Consider the following 6,040-nt stretch of genomic DNA (forward strand, 5'->3'; position numbering starts at 1 on the left):
AAATCTTCCCGTCTCTCCCTTCTTCGCAAACCCCCTTTTAAACGAGACCCTTCTTGCCCCTCCATCTTATATTTCGGCCCGCACTGACCACAGCCTTAAAATCGGCGTGGCATCGTGCATTTGAATGCACACAGTAGTTTGTGGGGTGATTCACGCTGTGATGCGTGAGGTCGCGTCATTGAACAGGTGCTTTTTTCCTCTGGAACATGTCTCTTGAACACGAAGGAGCCCACATATTTTATCCTGGCCAACAAGTCATACTCTGCCATAGATCTTAGCATTTTATCGCCGACGCTTTTACCCTATTTTAAATGGCATGTGCTTAACAATCCGTACGGGAGTGACCACTTCCCAATAATCCTAACTACGCCGAAACAAGATCAACTTCCCCCGCAGGTCCCTCAGTGGAAGGTTGACTCAGCCAATTGGGAACAGTACCGAACTCTTACACATATGAAATGGTCTGAGATGTCGGGTATAACCATAGATGACGCTGTTGCATATTTTACAGCTTTTATACTTGATGCCGCATGTAAATGTATTACTCAAGCGAGCGGCATGGGTTCCAAACGGCGTGTTCCCTGGTGGAACGATGCATGTAGGCAAACACGGAGGGACCAGAACAAAGCGTCGGCGATGCTTCGCGATTCTCCAACAGCAGAAAACCTGGAAAACATTAAACATGTCAAATCCCAGGCGAGGAGAACGCGCCGGCAAGCAAGACGAGAGAGTTGGGCGAAGTATATATCAAGCATCAACTCGTACACAGATGAGAGTAAAGTATGGAATAGAGTGAAAAAAGTCAATGGGCAACAAACATATTCCCTGCCTTTAGTAAATAGCCACGGAGAAAGCCTGGAAGATCAAGCCAACTTTCTTGGTACACACTTTGAACACACATCCAGCTCCTCGCACTACTCCAAAACATTCCTAAATTACAAAACACGAATAGAGAAGCAAAAGTTAGAAAGAAAATGTGCAAAAATTGCGGCGTACAACGAACCATTCTGCATAGCAGAATTGCAGGCAGCTCTGAACTGTTGTAATACATCTGCCCCAGGTTCAGACCGCATAATGTATGAGATGTTAAAACAACTACCATCCGAAACACAGAAAACCCTCCTTTCCCTTACAACATTACTATATGGTTTTCCGGCGAGATCCCCTCTGCTTGGAAGGAGGCTATATTAATTCCAATTCTGAAGCACGGAAAGTATCCTTCCTCTGTAACAAGTTACAGACCTATAGCACTAACAAGTTGTCTCTGCAAAGTACTCGAAAAAATGATTAACTGTCGCCTACTACACTTCCTAGAATCAAATTGCTCCACCCATACCAGTGCGGGTTTCGGGAGGGTCGATCCACCACTGACCATCCCATATGTATCGAGGCACGTATCCGTGAAGCTTTTGTCCATAAGCAGTTTTTCTTATCAGTATTCTTAGATATGGAGAAAGCCTATGATACAACGTGGCGGTTTGGGATATTGAGAGACCTCTCACAGTTAAGTATGCACGAAAATATGTTCAATGTTATTGAAAGTTATCTGTTGTATCGGACATTCCGTGTTCGAGTGGGCAATGTGCTGTCACGGAAATTAGTACAGGAAACTGAAGTGCCGCAGGGTGGGATGCTTAGCTGCACGCTCTTTATTGTAAAAATGAATTCTCTTCGTCTACACATACCACATAACATCTTCTATTCAACGCATGTTGACGACATGCAGATAGGATTTCAATCAAGTTCTCTTACAATCTGTGAGCGACAGGTCCAGCTAGCTCTTAAAAGGTCTCCAAATGGGCCGATGAGAACGGGTTCAGATTGAACCCACAAAAAAGCACTTGTGTGATTTTCTCTAGAAAAAGAGGCCTGCAATCTGATCCTGAAATTGCGTTGCATGGTGAGCATCTGCCTGTAAACAGGGAACATAAATTTTTAGGCATACTTTTAGATGCGAAGTTAACCTTTGTACAGCACATAAAGTATCTTAAAAATAAATGTATGAAAACAATGAATATCTCAAAGGTGCTCTCACGCACAACCTGGGGCAGTGATAGAAAATGTCTGATGAACTTGTATGAAAGCCTAATACGCTCCTGACAGTGGAGTTTCCCGGCGACGGCCGCGCCACCTGTAGCGTTGAAAGCGCAACTCTGGTACTGATACAACTTCAGTCGACGGCGTAGTGGCGCACGTGTTATGACCGCGTGTGATTTGAAACTTCTGAACCACGTGCGCCACCACCCTGCGGGTAAACGTTCTCATACCGCTGTTTTACGATGACAAATGTGCAAGACATCGAAAACTGCCCAGGAAAAAATAGCGTGGGGATGGCGGTACTGCTGCGTCAGAGGCTGTAACAGCCGTGCAGGGCTGCCTGCTCTCCGACTCCAGATTTCCTGGCCGGCCGTGGTTTTGTGCTCGCGCTTCCTTCCTGGAGGATCGTACTAGAAAGCATTGTAGTCAGTAGACTGAAGTTTTTGGTCAAGAAAGAGTCTTGCCGAGCAGCCGACTTACATATTTTTGAAACTTCTCCATATCTTTTAGAGCTATTTATTTTGCTGTGTACGAGGCATACTGCGCGGTGGCTGCAGGTGGTCTGGCTTGCGTGAGTCGCTCAGCACTTCCCGCTGTGTGGCTCGTTCTGAAAACGCGCACTGAAACGCTCGCCCGAGTCCGCTGCCCGACTAATGTCATGACGGTTTGGTCTATGAACTTGTCGATGCTATAGATACTAGAAAGGTCAGTGGAGTCGAAAGGCAGCGGTAAGAAGCACATTTAAAAAAAGCATGGCATATGGTCATGTTTGTGTTATGAATTAATGCACTGGATTACAAAAAAAGGAGCAGCGGGAAGTTGCACGCTGAGGACACCGATAAACATACAGTGCGACGCGACTCGAGAAATAGTATTGGAAGGTAAAAAAATTTAGAAGAAAAGAAAGATTGAATCGTCGCAACGGCACATCACAGTCCCCGTAGACGTCGAAGTCTCTACAATGAAATTATTTTTGAACAGCTCTGATAGCGCCCACGCAACAATGGTTGCTTGTATACTGTCAAATGATCATATTCTGCGGCCTAAAGCTCATGGCACGGTGCGAAAACGCGCGCGCGGAGAAAGCGAAACAGTGCGTGGACAAGCATGCAGGCGCGCAGTCGGTCGCTGCGAATCTACGCCATCGCTGCATTGAGGCTTCGTTCTATTACGCTCCATTTAGTTATACAAACGCTATAAGAACATATTTCACATAGTTTGCTCTCAGCGTTTACCTATCTTTCACGCAAGAAGCTGGCTCGGGAGACTCCATCGCGGCGACCGCGCGCAGTGGCGTTCACTGAACGTATTCGGTAAAGAGATGGCATCTATAAACGATTGTGTGCTTTCAGTTTGCCCAAGATTATTATTTAGACAATAAACGCTTCTCTCGTTTCGAAAGCACGTACAGAAATGTCCGGGAGAGCTCGTGCGTGGTGTTTTCAGTGAGCGCTGACAGCAAAACCTATGAGTAGCGCGCCACGTGATCCATACACGCCAGCGAGGCGCTTCCAATAGATGGCGACTCCGTAACTCCTCGCCGCCAATATTTGTGGATGTATATGCAAAAGTTATATGAAAGTAACCGCCAAGTGGCTTATATAACCCTGCTATTCTTACGATGTATGGCCACCTGTACGTTAAAAAAAAAAGGAGTCCTTAATAAAACCTGAACCTATAATAATGCCACTTACAGGCACTTCAATCTGTAAATGAAATGAATCATATTTAATGGATCCCTCAATTTTATTTCGATTTAGCCACTCAGTGTGTCACTGGATCTGCGCCCGGTCTTGGACAAACCTCCAAAATGGGTATTTCCCATTACAACGCAAGAAGTACAGAATCCCTAAACCTTACTTGATATGTGTCACAGCTTTTCGTTCATACACCTGTCATGCCCATGCTTCCCTTGAGAAGTCTCATACCCTTATGACATCGCTGCATAAGTGTTTCACACTGTGCAGCGATATGGTGCAATAACGTGCCAACTTGGGTCGGTTGGTACATGTCTGAAGAAAAAGAGTAACAGTGCTGTACAACGGGACGTGACTGAGACAGACAGACAGACAGACAGATGAAGCGCTGACTTTCAACCAATACATTATTGCGCACGCAGCAATATATCCCCTTCAGTAACGAATTATGTTCGACTGTTAATAAATGTGTAAAATTTACATAATTTTATGCCAAGGTGCTGGAGGCTCCATAGAAAGCAAGTCAAGGTGGGACGAGAATGATTGTGCATTTTATAGAGAGCTACCATAATTACATGGTAATTACATATTCATTTATTGTACAGTCAGTAAAGCTGCGTCTCTTCATTAAAAATATTGAATCACCCGCTCGAATTACAAGCACATGTTAATTATTTGGCACAGGCATTGCAACAATGGAGAAACATCGTTCGAAATGACTACCGAAACACCCCACTTCAAACGTCCCGTCAAACACGGTAGTGCCTTCACCAAAGGAGTCGTCTAAAGCGACACATTTCTCTCAGAAGCAAAGTGGGTGTGCTTTAGGAAAGCACAATTTTCAATTTACTCAATGCTTAATGTTCGTTGTCTATTCCTTGCAACCACAGCACAGTAATGCAAAAGTAAGTCGCGCCCACAAACGTGTACTCCGTGACTGAAGGCAATATACAGGGGCTTGAATAGGCACGAGGGAGAGGAGAACATATCACAGGAGAAATACATTGTCAGGAAGATCGAGATGATGGAGAACATGAAAACAGCACAACAAAATGGTCGTAATCATCCATGAGTAAGATACACGAGTTCCTTCGCGAGATAAGGAAAAAATAAAGCCTGTTGATTGCTCCCACGAGGTAGTGTACGAGATCCCCCTCTCATGCGGTCTTTGCTACATCAGCCAAACTGGCCGTTGTAATACTGACCGCCTCAGAGAACATTCAAATTTAATGAAGAGGTCAACCACCTAGCCATGCGTAGCTCCCGTTGTGGTTGTCAAGCACTGTTTGACAAATGCAAAATACTCAGGTGCTATGGTGACCAGTGTGCACATGAGGTGTACGAGGCCTTTTGTGTCGACAAGAAAGGAGATACGTACATGTGTGTGCCTTCGGTATCACTCCTCACGGAGGAACTTTTGTATCTTACACATGGATGATGGCGAATGTTTAGTTGTACGGTTTTCATGTTCTCCATCGTCACTGTCTTTCTCGCAATGTATTCCTACTATATGTTCTCTCCCTCCTGCCTATTCAAGCCCCTGTATATATTGCTGCGTGCGCAATAAAATATTGGTTGAAAGTCAGCGCTTCGTCTGTCTCAATCATGTCCTGTTGTCCAGCGCTGTTACTCATTTTCTCCTGACATGGCGCTTTCATTTGGCACAGCTTGCGAGCGAAGCATAAAAATTGTATGCCAATAAAGTGTTGACCTTTGTGGTGAATAAACAAACGTATGACATTACATGCTGCATAACATGAAAGTAAATAAAATCCTACAGTTTAACAAAACTTGAGCTAGTTGGTTCATGACTTAAAAACAAAGGTTATGGTGCCATGCAGACAAGGACGAAGTGAGACACAAACGACACATTAGGGCGCCAACTTCGAACTGTTCATTCAATCACTAGCATTACCTGACAAAGAAATGGCATTCATAAATTATAGCCGGTGATCACCGCTAGGATTAGAACGTGCAACTGCCACACTTGGTTGGATGCTCAGGTTATGCCTGTAATGCACACGTGCTCATATGTACCTGCCGTAATTCAGTACAGATCACTTGCCTATGAGCAGTATTAATTCATATCACCCCTGCCTATCTCTACAGCAATTACATTTCACTTAAGTTTCTTGTATAAATTTGTGTGGATTCTGGGGAATAAACAGTAGGAAGTTGGCGCCCGCATGTGTCGTGCGTCTCACTTCGTCCTTGTCTGCTTAGTGCTGCAACTTTTGTTTTTTAAATTGTACACATTGCCGTTAGTTGTAAAGCATTTACTTACCCAGTTCACTAAAGGTTCGCTT

Source organism: Dermacentor albipictus, unplaced genomic scaffold (assembly GCF_038994185.2).
Source record: "Dermacentor albipictus isolate Rhodes 1998 colony unplaced genomic scaffold, USDA_Dalb.pri_finalv2 scaffold_11, whole genome shotgun sequence".
Classification (NCBI taxonomy): Eukaryota; Metazoa; Arthropoda; class Arachnida; order Ixodida; family Ixodidae; genus Dermacentor; species Dermacentor albipictus.